The sequence below is a fragment of the Fukomys damarensis genome, unplaced genomic scaffold, assembly GCF_012274545.1.
Source record: "Fukomys damarensis isolate Sample0158 unplaced genomic scaffold, DMR_v1.0_HiC HiC_scaffold_12, whole genome shotgun sequence".
Taxonomy (NCBI): domain Eukaryota; kingdom Metazoa; phylum Chordata; class Mammalia; order Rodentia; family Bathyergidae; genus Fukomys; species Fukomys damarensis.
Genome location: NW_022900924.1, coordinates 26,767,917 through 26,786,836, shown reverse-complemented (window position 1 = coordinate 26,786,836; position 18,920 = coordinate 26,767,917).

Below are 18,920 nucleotides of genomic sequence, written 5' to 3'. Positions count from 1 at the left end.
AAAAAAAAAAAAAAAAAAAAAAAAAAAAGAAGATAATTCAGGGCCGGGAATTTAGCTCAGTGGTTCTGGCCCCTGCCTTGTGAGCACCAGGTCTCAAATTCGATCCTTGGTACAAAAACAAAAAAAGAAAAAAAAAAGAAAGAAAAGAAAGAAGAAGAAGATAATTCAATAGTGGTCTGGAGAGCCTGCAGAGGCTTGAGTGACAAACAGGTGAAAAGTGACCAGAAAAGGATACAAAAATAAAATTAGGAAAAAATCCACACTGGTATTCTGTAATTTCATAGGGTAAATATAATCTACACAAATCTGTGATATATTTTAAAATAACTAGAAAAGTCTTAGTGTTCCCAACACATAGAAATAATGTTTGAAGATATAGACATATGTACCCCTACTTGTTTTTTACACCTTGCATACACACAAGGAATTATTCTGTATCCAATGTACGTATGAAGATACTATGATATGTATCTGTGAAAAAGATACAGAATAAGGTAGTAAGCCCACCCCCCAAAAGAAAGAAGACTAAGTAGAATTACTGGCTAATGCATCAAATCTTATTATATTTTCCTTAAACTAGAATTTTTAAGGTAAAAATGGAGTCCTAAGTGTTTAGTTATATGACAAAATATTACATTAGCAGTGGATTTTTCTGAACAATGATAGAGGAAATTTCATCAGTAATTTTAGTGTATTTGACACAACTGCCTATAGATGATAATTGAAATTGCTGGTCATCAAATGTAAAGCTCCTAAATTACAGATACTAGGATAAACATTGGAATAAAATTAATGTACAGATTTACCAAATAATGGTAAAAGTAAATAAATACTTATCAATAAATGCATTTTATAAAAGATAATATATAATGACTCCAATATGTTTATAAATTTCACCTTGATGGAAGTTTTTCTTTCTTTTGCTTTGCTACTGAATGTTTTATTATATATTCTGCTATATTGGAAGGTGGTTCAAAACTTTAACATTACATTTGACCCATGTTAACTACTTTTATTTAATTATAATAATTTGATTTGATGGTAAAAAACTGGTTTCTGTCTAATAATTAAAAATAACAAGATGAGGAAATTGTAAAAATATCAATGCCACAAATGCTCAAAGCAGGATTTATTAATAGTTTCAAATTAAAATAATGAAATCCCAAAATATGAAGGCCTGTTTTCATAAAAATTATGTATATTGAATGAGTTGATAATGTTAAACATAATACCAAAACCTACAAATATAAAAGTAAGACTTCAGAAAGCTGTCTCAATAGATTAATGAAGTCTTCTCAATCTGGTCTACACGTTATCACTCTCTGATCAGAATTAAATACTTTTACTGAGGATATAGTCTCAGAAATTCTGATTTCACTGACCTCCTGTCACCTCTGGAATGTCAGCTTTTGAAATCTCCCTACGAGACTCTAATGTTCAGTCAAAATTGAGAGCTACTGGCTTGAATTAAAAGGATAAATTAGTAGACACTATTAGCTCATGTATAAATATGTAAATGTATTTCCCCCTATAAATGTGAGGATACAAGGCATTGGGCTGGTCTTTGCATATTCCCTATCATGCCCTCCTTCTACTTTGGCTATCATCAATGAGAAAGAATTGGGTGTCTGGCATGGAACCATCAAATGCCTTAGTCTGTGGAACTGTGAATAAAGCTACATGCCTTGTTTAATGTGTCATCCCTTTGTAATATTCTCCCTCAGTGTCTTTAAATGTAAAAATCTTTTTCCCACTGCATCATCAGTGTAATCGCCATCTGTGTTTTGTGGATTTGCAAGGCTTTATTACAAACTAAGATCATTTTCACATTTATATGTAAGTTCTTTCTCTTGGGATTCTCAATGGCTTGGCTTTTTGTTTCTTTGCCTACATATTCATTTTTATTATGTATACTTATCTCTCACTTTAAGAATTCATGGAAATTCAAATAATTTTAGTCTAGAGAAAGAGGAAAAAATCCATGCTACTTTAGTGGAAAAAGCAAAGATACTTTTGATTAATAAATTAAATTCACATTAATAAAAAAATGATTATTGCTTTTGAAAATACTTTATATTTTCAATTACAGACATTTTTGGGAAAAATAAGTCAGGTTGAATTGCTCTGTTTTACCATATCCACCCAATTGTGATGCCACTTTCAGCAGATGATAACAACCCACAAAAAATAACTTATTTTGCAAATCAAAGAATGAACAGAGTGAATCAGATAATATTATCCATAAATTTAACATGCTATAGAATCAAGAATGGTCAGGGCTGGGGATTTAGCTCAGTGGTTCCACTGCCTGCCTTAGAAGTGCAAGGTCCCGAGTTCAACCCCTGGAACAAAAAAAAAAAAAAAAAAAAAAAAAAAAAAAGAATGCTCTTCTATTCAGTTTTTATCCCTACGGGGCAAATTACCACAATGTCACTGGTTTTTAACAGCACTTTCAGAACATCCAATTTCCCATAGGTTATGTGTCAAGCACAATTCAACTCTTTCCTCCACTTAACAGTCTCCCAAGGAAAACATCATGGCACTGGGAAGACTGCATTCACAGTTGCAAACCAGAGGAAAAAGAATCCATCTCCAGTTCATTCAGAATATTGGCAACATTTTTTACTTGCAGTTTTGATTGAAGGTCAAATCTACCAAGATGTCCATTGGAGGCTGCCCTTTAGTTCTAGTGGCAGCCAACAATTCATTCCATTGACTTCAACTTGGCTACTTATTTCAAGCTTGCAAGAAGAGCTTAGCTCTAACTGTAGAATCTTATATCAAACAACCTAATGTTAAAGAGCTGACATATTAACCCATTTGTCAAATACTATGGATCCAAAGTTAGGGGCAATCCTAATCCATTCAACAGGAGATTTCACAAAGATACAAAGAGCTGAGAAATAGGAATCATCTCTGTTATCTAGGGATTGATTTTCCAGAGGTCGTTGTGAACTTGATCTTGATTATTTACACAGGCAGAGATAGTCATCCCAGCATAAATGGACTGCCTGGAATAGTATAGGAGACAGAATCAGTAATACTCTGTCAGTCTTCCTCTGTCAAACTTAATAAGGGTTTGTTTCTGGTGAATAGCCTCTGAGATAACTTATGTCCTCTACTGCCTCTGCACATCTTTGAAATCTGATCTGTATAAAACTCTTCAACTCTGCTCAGTATTCAGTATTCATTTACTTTAACGAAATGTGGATGAGCCAGTATGCATAACATAAAACAAAGTTGACTATGTTAGACTGTGGTTATAGATCACCTCATCTCAGTAGTTGAAATAGCAAAGGTTTAGCTTTTCTCATGCTATATGTCCATCATGAGTCATCAAAGCAGTCTCCTTCATGTCTTCCTTACTCTAGGTCATAGTCTGTTCTTGCAAACTATGAAAATTGCAGGCTTCCTGACAGTGGGAAGGACTGTGTAATCAATATACTAGCTTCTAAATTTTCTAGAGCAAAATTTGCATCACTTCTCATATTGACTGAAGTGTCACGTAGCTATGCATAACTTCAAATAAGTGGGAGAAAACTGGAAATAAATGAAGAAGTGGGCTAAAGATTACCAAAAAATGATTTGAGGTCAAGGAGTGGTTGTTTGGTACTAGAAGTTGACAGTCAGATTACCCCCAAGGATGGGCAAATGCAAACATATACTGTTGTATTATTAAACTAATTAAGGAAGGCTTAATATGACCTATTTTTTTTACTTAACTTTATCCTCCTCAGATTTTAATACTAATTTTAAGGAAGCTCAAGAAAAAAATTGTCCTTGTTTCCTTTCCTTTCTAAGAAGATATTTCATTAGAGAAATGACAAAATGCATGAAAAATATTCCATATTAGTAATAATCATGGAAGTGCAAGTCAAAACCACAGTGGCTGTTATCAAAAAAACCAAAAGACAACAAATGCTGACAAGAAGCTAAAAGAAGGATGCTGACATTTTTCACCATAAATGATAAATGTAGAAATGAGACAAATATGCTTAACCTGATTTAAATATTGTACCAATTTAAATGTTAGATATAATATGGACATATATGAAGAATGTTGTAGGGTATACCATTAATACATATAAGATTTATGTTAAGTATCAGTTTAAAAGTAAATTTAAATGAACTGTATATTTTACAATAAGAGCAGAAAGAAATTTTAATGCTTCTACCAAAAAAAAATCATAAACATTGGAAGGGACAGTTATGTTAGCCTGATTTGAACATTACACAATGTATATGTGTATTGAAAATCTTATATTATCTCATTAATATATATAGTTTTGTTTTTACTTATCAAATTAATTTTATAAATCTTAAAAAAGATGAAGCATATTTTATAATTCAACATTGGTGAGTATATTCACTATGATAGTGAAATGAATTAAAATATTTATAAAAATACATTGTTTTGATGAATGTGGTATGATGACTTTTTTAAAACTAAATTTTTAAAAATGAAAGATTTGTTGTTATTTGAGATTTTTATTCAGTCTAAAATATCATGGCTCAATCATTTAAAAAATCAGACAACAAAAAATGTAACTCATGCTAGTTTTCTGTAACACATTTCATATGCCATTCTAACTGATGATAGAAAAAATAAGATGTAATCACTATCTTGATTTAAAAATGTATTTCTACTTTTCATTTTCTGCTTTATTTGATACAAATCTTGATTTATTAAAGAAAAAGTTTCACATAGTTCATATTTAGTTAATTAAAAAGAATTCAATGACCATTTCTCTATCATTTATATGCATTCCTGAGACTATAGTTGTGATGAGAAAACTGTTTGGTTTTGATGGTAGATTTTACTCCTTTTGGAATGTCATTCTAGATCATTATACCCAATGGCTGACCTATAGAGGTATATAAAAGCTAGCTGTTCTATCTCAAGACAAAATGATTAAGATTATCCTGTCTTTTTGAAAAATAATTTTATTAGTACATTTAATGTATACAATATAATGACATTCATTGTTGGAAATTTGTACCTTTACATAACCAATCTTGGTACTTATTTTTTTCCCATTCTCCTGCACTCTCTGTAACCCCTCCCTCCCTCCCTATCTACAAAGACTTTGTTTCCATTATTTTTCATTGTCTTATATCTTGGCTTTTGAACTCAGGATTTTCTGATGTATTTGTTTTGATTGCCTAACTCTTCGTATTCTCCCCTTCCTTTAATCCTATTTTTGTTTTCCATAGCTATCAATCCTCAAAGCACTGCTTAATAAAGCTATTACATGAAAATCCCAGAATTTCAGAGTCTGTCTCTCAGACACTGCTTTGTTAAATAGATATACAAAAGGATAACAAACACAAATGACAGTTCATACCATGTATTCAAAGAAAAACAAGTGTCTCTGTGAACAACCTCACAGTATCTCTTGATGCTTCAAAGAAAGACACTTGGAGGTATTTGTGTACATTGTAAGAATTTTTTATCCATCTTCCCAACAATGAATGACACAAACTTTGTAGTTATTAGTTGTAGAAAATAATCTGCTATGAAAATTAATAGCTCCTTCCACAGTTGGGGAAACAGAAGATATCTTTACACAAATAGCTCTTCAACTACCAAGCTGGGGCATGCTAGTGATGCACATAAAGGCAAGAATCTTAGGTAGTAGAAATAGTGAATTCCCACTTTCATAGGAAGATGTTGAAAACTTGAGGGACAGGATTACACCATGTCTCTTTGTTGTCAAGTGTGTACCCAGGCTTTACGGTCAGAGTTTAAAGCTTGCGTGTCCCTTAGATCTTTGTTTTCGGAGTAAAGAAACGAGACTGGAATGAGGATAAGATACTACAAACTCCTTTCATTTCGTCTTGCTCATACTGTTTCCTGTAGTTTAGTGTGGCGAATCAGTGATGCTGTGTTCAGAGGACATTTCACTGCCTGGAGGCAATCGCTGGCTGTCTCAACTTGTGGTTAAAAGGAATGGTGTTTTTATCCATTTTGTGTTGAAAGATAAGGAGGTGGAGATATAGCTTGGGTAGCATGTGCGAGCCCTTTGGTTTGATACCCAGTAGTGGAAAGAAAAACGAATACAACAAGAAAGAAAAAAATACCTGAGGCTAAAGCTGAGATATTCTATAAACAAGTTGATTTGGCTTATCATTCTAGAGGGTAGCTTGGGCGCACTTATCTACTGAGGTCCTCTGCTGTGTCACAACATCACTAGTGACATTCTGTACAGGAATGGCGTGCAAGAGATTCTACCTCGAGATACAGCCAGACGGGCCAGGCCCACTCTGCCGGAGTACCACACTCCATAGGAACCAACCTGTTCCTTCAAAGATTGCTTTACTCTTTTCCTAGGGCTGTGCCCCTGTGGCCTAATTATCTCCTCTAAAGGACTCTGCACCTTAATACATTTAACTTGGAGTATTAAGGTTTAAGAAGGGTTTTGATGGGGACAAACGTCATCAAACCTTAGCAGATGCTCCTGGCATTTAGTGGGATCGGGTTGGGGATACTACTGAATATCCTCCCAAACACAGTAGTATCTATTCCAAAATACCAGAAGGTTGACAAAACATGCTAGAAAGTACTCGCATAGTAAGGAAGGGGCAGACTTATTTTGTGAACTACTACTTATTTAAATAATTTCTATAAATATTCCCATAATTAAATTTCATTTTTTCTCTTATGTTACCTCCTCCTCAAGGTCATGCAACATTCTGTATTGTGAAATATCAACAGCTAAAGGAAAATCATTAGAATTGCCAAATACATACAAAATATGTACAAAAATACGTACAAAATATGTACAAAATACGTATATAGGGTATATACATGTTTAACTAGTTTAAAATACATTTCTGTTTTGCAAGCTGCTTTTTGTAAGCTGCTAGAGAAATGTTTGATTGTCTAAAAATGGTAATTTATTCTTTTTATACCATAAGTCAGACCAAAAGATAAAGTTGTGACTTTAACTACAGTAGAGGAACTAAGGAGTGAGAGAAAGAGCTCATTTCAAATTTAATGAGATTGATCGATTCCCTCCTAGGAACTGCAAGCATCCCTACCATTCTGCTGCAAGTCATACTACTCTATATCAGATAACAATTCCCCTGTAGAACCATCAGAGTTGGATATTCTTCCCTCTAAAATTTCTAGTGCCCACAATTGAATATACAATATTACTTAAAAGAATTTTTTTTTTTTTTTTTTTGCCAGATACAGTGGCACATGCCTATAACCTCAGCACTCAGGAGGATGAGGCAAGGAGGATTGCTGTGAATTCAAGGTCAGCCTGAACTAAATAGAAAAATGCTGCCTCAAGAAATGAACAATTTTTTTTTCATTTGTGATGTCAAAGTTATTAAAGTGGTGATTATGCCACTCCTTTTGTGGTTAACAGTCTCTAAGTTTTTGATCAGGGTTTTTGTTTAAGTTATTTGCAAGTTTTGAAAATTCAAGCCGTACAAGGACTCTGGGGAAGTGATAACATGGACGGAGAGTCAGGAAAATATGTCAGCTTAGAGGACAGCCGTGGAAGAAAGCTCAAGTTTTCAGAAATTCAGAGGAGAACTATGGTTATGGCAAGTGGAGAAGACGTGCTGTGTTGTAGTTGGTACCCAGTGGTGAACAGATATCTATCACAAGGGCCAGCAGTCAAATACCTGAAGGGCAGCCTAGGCAGTAGGTTATGCAGAATACCTGTGCTCAGGTATCATCTCCGTCATTTGCTAGTTATGCATAGGAAAAAAAAATACCTCACACTTAGTCTCAATTTGCTTTTTTTAAAATCAGAAAATAGCAATTTAACTATGGTTGCTGAGAGGACAAAAAGAGTTAATGTACGCCACTGTAGCGTTTTGCTTTTCTGTTGTTTGCTTTTCTGGAAGCCTCAGATGTCCCTCAAAATAAGAGGAATTACACTTGTTTATAAATATTATACAAAGTTTTATGTTATCATAGGCAGTACAATGATTGTACTTAGTGCTTTTAATCAAGTAAAATTTTATAAAGTCTTGATAGATGGGTTTTTTTTTCCTTTAGCTTTTAAAATGAATTAGTTCAGGCTTTAGTCATGTCTCAAAAAATGACTGCCCTAAATTAATAGAGCCAAATGTATTTAATGTTTTTCTAAAAAAGAAAGAAATGTTAAAAGTGGTTCATACTGAATGTGAAAGTCAACTCCAAAGCACTGAATTCTAATGTAAAAATACTGGCCTTGAGGTTAAATATGGAAAATAAAAGATGTTAGTAGTCAATCTGTTCATAAATATCACTCAGAAAAATTTCAAAAGCTCAAAAAGAATTTACATAAATTATAAATAATGCATGAAAGAATTTAGAGATATTTGGGTTATATAATTATATTCTAGGTTCTTTAATGGATAATTGTTTGAAAGGAAATGATAATTCCCTTCACAAAGAAGTCATATTGCTCTTGTTAGAAAAAAATAGAATATTTTTATTATTTTGCACGAGCAGCATGATGGTGCATGTAAAAATTATTGATGAATGAACAGTGCAATAGAAAAATGGTGGGTTGGACTGAGAGTCAGGATGCATGTCTGTGTTTGGCTGCCTTAGAGCCATATAGCTATTGCAAAATGATTCACTTTTGTGGATCTTATTCTAATAAAAAATTATTATTAATTCCTCTCTTTTTAAATTCTAGTGACATCCAAGTGAAAACTTATTAACGGATATTTGCAGGCATTCAAAAATATCAAATATAGGTAATTGTTTTATCATTGTAATTCCTAAATTAATTAGTGATACTCACCCAAATGGTTTATAACCAGTCACTTTTATATAAATCACATCCATTTGACAATATTCTTAATAATTTTCTAAGTATGTGAAATTTTAAAATATTTTTCTGAATGAACTCATAAAATTCACATTTTAAATGAATTTTATTTAAATGAAAAAATATGAAAATTTAAAATAATGATTAACTCATTTTTTATTTCAAGTTTCTTAAAACCTCAATGCACAAAATTAAGTATTTAGAGATTTTAGTATCACATCAATTGATTAATGAATAAAACTTTGGAAGGAATATTACCATGGTCCACACTAACGTTTAAACCATGTCTTTAGACTTTGAATGAACTTTGGAAAAGCCGGTTTGTATTAATAGATTTAACTTCTGAAGTTTCCTCAACATTTTCCAATGATTTTAATAAAGTAAAATTTACTTCTACTTCTCATATATAATCATTTTACAATAAAGAAAAGTCAAATAAGAATCAAGAAAAATTTGTTATTTAGAAGTAAGAATAATTCATTGGTGATCATTAAATGAGATGATTTGAGTTCTGTACAGAGAGCATTTTAAAATTAACCCTGGGAGAGAGAAGCAATTTAGATAATAAAATAGTGGTGTAGTCATTCTCCTAAGATATCTGCTTTCAAAACTATTTCAAAATCTCTACATATGTATAAATATTTTTATTGGTAGTTACAATTTGTTTTTTTTTTTTTATAATTTCCTAATAACTTCCTAGTCAGTGAATTACAGAAGTTGGTCAGACTCCTTGTTCTCTCTGTCTTTCTTTCTCAGTGTAGTTGTTAGGGTGCCCACTGAGTGGACGGTGAGTATGTAAAAATCTTCCATAGCATGAGTTATTGCAGAAGAGAAAGATTGATCTACACTTGTCCCAAGTTGTTTTTCGTGTGCAGTTTAAGTTTATATAGAGGAAACCTAAATTCTACTTACTTTCTTTGGATACTAGAACAGGAAAAAATGGCCAAAAAAGCACAGAAAATATGCAGACAGAGGAAGAAGTTTGCCATAATCCTCAGAACACAACCGAACACAGAAACCAAGTAGCTCTGGAACAAAAGCACATCTTTCTTGCTAGATTCATGTATGTCCCAATTGTATATCTGCTCTTAGTTTAATTAAGGTCCATCATTTTCTCTAACTTTCAGTTCCACTTTTCTGTTTAAGTTAGAAGGGACAAATGGTGATTGTCTTCAACAAAATACTTTGCTTTGGGATTAAAAAGGATGATCTCACAAGGTTCACACATTTGCTATTGAAGAGATGGATATTGTACAGAATCCAAGAAGGAGATTCACAGGTGGTACTATTTATCGGTACCAAAGCAGGATTAGGACTCCATTACTCTATGGGTGCTTCCACGTTCAAAATTTGATATAGTCCATTAATTTTACATTGTTTGATTGATTGATTATAGGAAAAAGCAACATGTCTGTCATTTTGCACTACTGTGTTGGCACACAGGATGACAGATTACTTGGAATCCATGTCCAGTTTATACTCCATGGGGGCCCAGAAGGGCTGCCTTAACCAAAACACCCTCACCATGAGAGAATGTCAGGAAAAAAGAGCCCTGATCTGAAGCTTCTGGGTCTTTTTATTGATGGAGCCAGGAAGCAAGGATCAAAGGTAAAAGAAGGACACCTGTGTAGGAATTCATGTCGGAAACAGAGGAAGGGCAAGGTAAGGATGGTGACCAAAGGTCCAATCTAAGTAATAAATCTGAGTATGGAGAGGATGAGGACCAGAGAATATATTCCTTAAGGCAACGTGTGTTTTGATCCTAGTTAGACTGTGGCCCTGTGGACTATCTTTTAATCTTTAACCATGCACTCTGGGAGGTTTGGGGCTTGTGGTTCCAAAGGTTCCTTTATCTCTGGCCAATGTCCCATTTTCTTCCAGGCTTTGGAACATAATTGTGTTTCTTCAAGAGACTGAGGTAACACAAAAGTGTACCTCCATTCCAGGGCCTGCTCTCTTACATAATCCATTACATGAAAGAAAGCGGCTTACTTTATTGTTCAGACACTCATATTACCATTGGCTTCCTCCCCATTAGATCACACGTGGTCTATGTCTAGCACTACATACCTCATCCAAGATGAAATTTGATGAGGGAAATAACCCAAAACTAAACCCTAAAAATGTTTCACAAGGTTTTCAATGAGAGGAAGAGAGCTTTTAGAATATCTATTTTTTTAAGCAAAATGATTTTACTTGACTGTAAGCAGTAGTCAGAAGTAAGTAACCTGGCAGATATAACGTTGCATTGGTATTATTACCCTGGGGGCAGGAAGACCTTTTTGAAAAATTAGGAGTTTTATACAGTATGTATTATTAAACTCCAAGAGAAAGAAGACAGCAAAGTGATAAGGATACCCGCATTCATTCATGAAGTGTTCTGATTAATTTTCTTACACGGCAAAACTATAGATTCACAGTATAAGGAACAAAAATCCAACCAACAGGCATTTTTAGTACTTTACCATCAAGTTCAAAGCCTTCTTAACATCCAGCTGTGTGTTTCTTTTAATTAGCTCACTGCTCAATATAACACACATTGCAAGTATTCTTTTGTGAATAACTTCCTTGAATAATGCAGCTGGGAGTATAGTCAGTTGAGCATTGATGCAGCTGAGTAGCTGAAATGATGAAAATCAAATGTGAATTCTGATGAAGTAATTTCATTTTGAGCCTTTCATATTTCTTCCCCTTTAAATTAAAAAGAAATGAAACCTCGGGTTCAGCTGGTTCACTGCCTACTCCATGCCAATTCACATTCTCGGATAATAAAAAGTATTTTTCCCAAAATGAATACTAAACACAAAATTCTATTTTCTCACTTATGAGTGAAAATTCTTTTATGTATGGAGCTCACAGTAATTTGTCCTGATAATACAACTGACCTGCTTTGTAAAGTGAACTGAACTTGTTATTAATGTTAAATACTTAAATGTTGCTGAAATTACTCATTATGAAATGTTATCTTGTCTAAAATCTTCATTTCCTGTGAGTTCAGTTTCAGAATTCTATTGTAAAATAAATGTAATGACTAATGTGAATGATCTTTTCATTGTGAAATAATATCAGTACCTTCTCAATCACCATTTTTTCACTACATTCTTAAAAGTGCAGTGAAAGTCATAAGAAATTTAATTAGTTGATAACATTATAATTTCAGTCAATAAACCCTCAAGTCAATTAACATAATGGGAATATCTTTTTTTCCTTTATATGTGATATCATTTTAATTATAATGCATATTTTTAGCTTTCCTTTGTTTTATGTTTATATAATAATTAATGTCACATTTTAAAATTTTAGATTAAAAAGCTATCACTTATTTCTTTATTTACTGACTTATTCACTCTACAAGTATTTGTTGATGGCCCCTTATGTGCGCATTGTATGTAAGGATCTTGAAATACAAAAACAAAAAATACAAGTCTTAGCTTTCAGTAACACAGCCCTTTTTAAAAAGAGACAATGTTCACAAGCAAAAATAATGCCTATGTACAGATCACACATATCAGAATGACTTTTAAAAAGTAACATACTGACAAGGATGTGAAAAAGTGGATAGATACAATGAGACAGTAGATGATACATTGTTACTAGGAATGAAAAATGATACAGCCACTGTGAAAACAAACTTGGCAGTTTCTTATAAAACTATCATGTGATCTGGCATTTACCCTCTTGGAAATTTATCTCAGATACCTGAGAATTTATATTTCTGTAAAATGTTACGTACATATATCCAGGGAAGCTTTATTGTGTAATTTGTCCACGTTGACGAGAATCCAAATGCCTGTGAAAGGGTGAAAGATTAAGCATATCCTGATGCACACACACTGTGAAGCACTACTCAAACACTAACAAAGATACATAGGATATATGTGCTCCTGAATATTCGGAATCTGAAAAAGATGACCAGAAAGTAAAAGGGAGATTGTTATCAGGCAGGGGAATGAAGGGGAAGTGCACAGGGTGGGTATGAGGGAGCATGTATAGGATCAAACTACCTTACACACATTGAATCTCTACCTAACAAGAAAGAAAAAAAATGTGAAAGTAGAGGGGAAGATGAGGTGAAGGGAGTGATCGTGATAACAATTAAAATACATTATGTGCTGTGTGGATCTGCCAAAATGAATTCATTAATGTGTAGAACCATTATAAGCTAATTAAAAATGTGGGGCAAAAAGAATTCCAGATTGAGGCTGATCACCAGAAAGGCTAAGGAGAACATAAAGTTCAAACTTTTCAGCTTTACCCCTCCTTAAAAAAAAAAAATCTAGGACAAGAGGCTCAGTATCAAGTAGGGTGCCAATGGCTGAAGGTTAATCAATCCTGACTGTGTAATGATGTGCAATGATGCCTCTATAGAAACGCATCATCTAGAAAGCTTTGGGACAGCTGAGCACCAGAAATTCCTGGAGCTTGTCATGTCCAGGGGTTAGGAAAGTTACAGGTTTTACTCATGCCTCATCCCACACATGTCTTTAACTGTACCCTTGGCAATATTCTTTATAATAGTCCAGGACATGTAAGCATTAAAAAAATTATTCTGCATGAGCTCACTTGGAAGAGAATTCAGGGATTTATTTTGATTGAAATAAAAAAAAAATCTCAAAGTTTAAATATTAAATTATTCTGCTAATATATTACTTAATAAATTATAAAATTCTAGAAATAAAATTCAAATTAATTTAGCTACAGCATAATTGCCCATCAACTGGAGACTGGATAAAGAAGATATGTATTTTTTATATAAAATGGAATACTACTCAGCTATAAAGAATGAGAAACGAGATATTTATAGCTAAGTGGATGCACATCGAGGCCATATTCTTAGGTAAAATTAATAAGTCACACATGTGTAAATACTGAATAGTTTCTCTGGTGTGAAAAAATGATTATTGATATTGTATAATAGGAAGAATAGGTCTAAAAGAGTAGAGGAAGTGGGAGGGGTAGAGGAAAGATAAAAATGGAAGAGAAAAATATGTGAAAAGGAAAAACATGGAAATAAAGTCTTTGTAAACAGTGAAGGGTGGAGGGGGTGAAGGGAGGCTAGGGGAATGGGGAAAAAAAAGAACCAAGACAAATCATGCCCCAATAATGAATGTAACTGTATTGTATGCCTAAAATGTACCAATAAACTCAATAAGGATAAAAAATTAATGAATACCAAAAGTTAGAGACATGGTCAGTGTGTCAGGAGGCATGTGAGGTTATAAAGAAACAAAATGAAGCTAGGTATGTTGGTGCACATTTGTAATTCCAGAACCTTAGGAGGCTGAGGAAAGAGGATCACATGTTTGAGCCTAGTTTAGGTAGCTCAGTGAGACCATGTCTCAACATTTAAAAATAAATTAGAGCTAAATCTATCTTATTACAGTGATGCATGCATACCTATGTTTATAACAGCAGAATTCATCATAGCTAGATTATGAAAGCAGCCTATACTCCCATCAACAATTGAATAAAAAGGATTATCTATCTATCCATTTGTCACGGTTTGGGTCTAGATGTGTCTACACACACAATATGTGTGTGTTCCAATTCCCAAAAATGGATATAATGATGAAGGTAATTATTATGTATCTTGAACATATACTAATAAAAATTGAAAAGCTGGGAATAGCTGAGTTTTAAGGCCCTGCATTCAATCACCAGTACAGGGGGGTAAAATGGAATCACTGTGTCGAGACAGCTTTTTAGTGTCTTGACTATAGTGTTGGGTGCATGGACATACATACAAATCAGATAAAGTCGAATAAAACTACATACATTGCCATTCTGAAACGAGGGTGTTTAAAAAGTGAAATTTTAAATATCAGTCTGTTGTATCAATTTTAAAATCTGATTGTGATAATCTAACAGACATTTTAAAAATGAATGAAGTGTACTGGATAAAGTGTACTCTGGTTTTCTGTATGATTAATTTAATGAAATTTTACATATTAACGGTATAAGATGTGATTGAAATATATGGTTAATAAATAAATTAAAAGCATTCGTTACAATAAAGACACACTGCCATTGCATCCCCTCAACATACCCCCCTACTTTGGGCACACTTTCTGAAGCACTCCTGGAAATTCTCTTTTGTATGTTCTTTACAGTGTGAACAAAAATAATTTAAAGGTTCTGCTGAGTAACATCCAATGGAAATGCAGGCTTGGAAAAAACATTTTTGGGTCTTCTTTTCCATCTTTTTCACCAAATCTGGCACAGAATGACTTCTGCCTCTTCCCCAAACGCTAAATGATCATGAAAGGTAAACATTTTGAAAAAAATCAGGATATCAAGGGAGCCAACACAGCACAGCTCAAGATATTCACAGCAGAGGAATTTGAGAACTTCTTCAGTAAGATGCGGGAATAACGGGATAGTTGTGCTCAATGTGCCAAAGAGTATTTTTATAGAAACTATTGGCAGTGTGTATTTTACTGCAATAATTTTAAGATTTACACATTCAACATATTTTTCAACCAAGTCTCATACAATAAAATATGAATTGCTTTTACTAAAATCTTATTAAATATAGCAATATTTTAATGAAAATGTATATACTTTGTGTATTTTTCCATTGATGATTGATCGATTGATTCATTTATCCATTTATTTATTCAATATGTAAATATTTATGGAGAACTCAGTTGTATTATATGAAAATTATATTTAAATATTCTAAACTAATTTGTCTTACATTTTCTTGATAATTTCAATATTTCATTATTTGTTAATTTTTAACAAATACTAATTTAACAATGTGACTTTAATATATTTCTATAATTGAAAGATTTTGAATATTCCTTGTAGATTGATTACTTGTGACCACAGTGTGTGGAAAGTGGTACACTGATTCCCTAAATTATAAGAAACTTCACATTTGTAGAAAAATTAATAGATTTTCAAATAAATAATACCATTTTTATTTTGTTTCATTAATTTTTATTTTTCTTCTCACTTTCACAGCTTTGGTTTCACATCGAGAGACTTGCTGAAAAAATTTATGCTTACTTAAAAAAATCAATAAAATGTATTATCCATGCAAAATTCACTTAATTTCTAGTAATGTGATATTGTTTTACTTTTTGCTTTTTTATCCATCAGGCAATATAAAGTCACTGCCTTTTTCCCAATGCAAAAAAAATAATAGCAGAATTGCCTTAAAAAGACTTACATAGGGAGGGACAGAGGGGTTGGAGAGAGAGCAGGGGAATATAAGAACCAAGATACGTAATGTAAAGTTATACATTCCCAATGATGAATGTCATTGTACTGTATGCCTAAAATGTACCAATAAACTTAATGAATAAAAAAAGAAAGAACACTGCATTTCTATAAATAAATAATTCACCTTGAAAAGAAATCGCCTTACAATTTGTTTAAAATTTTCTCCTTTCTGGTCCAACCCTGACACTATTTTTCTATTGATTTTCTTGTGAACTGAAAAGAATGTAAATAATAGATACAATATTTATTGCATTTAATCCTGTGAAGATGCTCTGCAATTAACATTGAATATGGAAGTGGCAATTGTTTAGAATTTTAGTTTACTGCCCATTTAAAATCACATACACACCCTGTAATCCTTGTACTCTGGAAGGCTTAGGGGCTGAGGCAAGATAATTGAAAATTCAAGCAGAGCCTGATCAATTTAGCAACTTAGAGAGACAATGTGTCAAAATAAAAAAATAAGATGCAGATATCAGGTCAAGATCCTGTGTTCAAACCCTAGTACTAGAAAAAAAAATCTAAAATCACATATAGTATTAAATTGTCAAATATGGATGTGCCTAGTGAATTCTTTTCATGCAAGAAAGCTTCAGAGATTAGACTTAGTTTATTTTTCTGTATAAAATAAAAAAGGCATAAGTGATGGTGCTTATGCTTGAAGAAAATATTAGTAAAAATAAGGATTCTTAATGGAAGAGTAACTTGTTTCTGACCTTTCAGAAAATAATTATCAAGTTATCACTGTGTGTTGGTGGTGGATAAATAATTTGAAAATGAATAAGTTGTCCCACGAGGAGGTGGATATCCTTGTGATAATTGAGCTCTCACTGTTATTTCATAGGATTTGAAATAAGCCAACGTTCCTAAAATTTCATCATTTACATGAGATCAAATTAAACCTTTTGTCAGCGTACTTTCCCATGAATTATTGAAGACACAGAGACTGGAATGCCATTTAAAATATATTCAAAATTTCCTCATACATTTAATTAAAATTCTTGACTTAATTATGTGCATAAGTCAAATGAAAATGAAGAATATTTTATCTCTCTTTTAAACAGTAACCATTTTATTTTCACCAGTTGAATCCTTTTAAGATTTTCTTATTCCTTATTTTAATTTTAACTTTTACTGGTATATGTTTGTAGTACAAAATGATTACATTCATAGTGGGGGGTTATTCTTGATGAATAATTTTATGTGAACCTCAGAGATGAAAAGTTTAAAATTTAATTTCATTTATTTTATTAAAATAATGATTTTTTTCAACAAGTTCCCTTGATTAAGGAGTATTTAAGTACATTCAAAGAAGAGTAAACTCAAAATTATGGCTTATGCTGAATAGTGACAGAAATGCCTTACAATTTAGAAGCACAACTGTTAAAATACTCAAAACATTTAGATTCATCAAGTTGGAGGAAGAGGACTATATATGTCAAGAGAGTCCACTCTACTTTCAAAAGATAAATTTGATCAACACATATGCTACATAATGTAATGAGAATATTTTTATGAAATATAACAGTCAGTCTGCCAAGGAAGGTGTTGTATAATCCTGTAGTTCCCTCAAAATAGTCTTAGAATTGTAATGACATTTGCAATCTTGTTCTATTGGAAATTTCTGAGGCTAATCAAAGATATGACAATAAGAAGCAGTTTGTATTTAGGTCATGCATTTGGATTATAGCTTCATTATCTAAATTAACTCTTATACATCTACTACAACCTAGGAATACCCTCCATATTAAAAGCCACCAATATAGAATCTAGTGTCTAGACAACAATCTCTAAGATAGTCGGTGGCAGATGAAAGGATTTTACTTCACATGACCTTCTTCAGGAGCTACGAACTGAATGTCAATTATGACCAAATAATATTTGTTATAATATTTTCAATAGTATGAAAAGTACTTTTGCATGAATATTGTGATATCGTGTGTATGCATATGAATTAAGTTACACAGAGTAAGTTATTTGCTTAGAACTGTTAGCATTAAGACAGATAAACGTCAATCGAGTGATAAATACTTTAATTACTTCAAACCATTTATCTTCATATAAAAGTTGCTTTTCCCAAAAAAGATAACAATTGTGCTGTAAAATAATTACAATCCACATCTTGCCAATTGGCTAAAACACTTTTGGGGACATGAATAGTAAACAATGTGAGATGCACCTCTCATCTTAGTTTTCCTCTGATTCTGGCAGCCTCTTACCAGCATCCTCCCTAAATAGATATGCTGTTTATTCAGTTTAAGAAGGAAATATGAGCAAAGTATGTGAAATATAAAGAGGTTATAGCCATATATGTAGCAGACTAAAGCTCTGTGAAATGTTAATTTCTGCCAAATACTTTTTTTTTTCTATGCTCATATATGTTAAGAAAAGACAAGTTAATCCCAGGTTAAGTGAGTTAATTTATTAAGGAAAATATTAAAACATTTAATGTGGAAAAGATCACTGTAAAATGCAAGAAAAGAGGCTCCACAAAATGTTCATATTTACATTATAACCCTGAAATCACACACAGATAGTAAACTATGCCTAGATGTTAACAGTAGTAACAAATGATATAAGAGAGAGAAAACCAGCTCCTCTATAACTCTCTACTTCTCTCATGTGGGCTACAGAGTAAGTTGACCTAAGACAGATAAAAAGAAGAAAAGTCATTGTAGTTATGTTTATACACACAAAAGGTGCACAAAACTACAAAAGTCTAAAACGAGCTCAATGATTGAAGTGTATACAGTGTATGACTTGGAGTTTCTGGAGGTAGCAGAGAGACGTAATGGGATGGCAAAGGAAGGAAAGATATTACAGAATAAAGACTGTCAGGATAAAAAAAAGTATCCCCAGTTAATACCAGTTGTCTTTTTATGTTCTTTTTTTTTTTTTTTTTTTTTTTTTTTT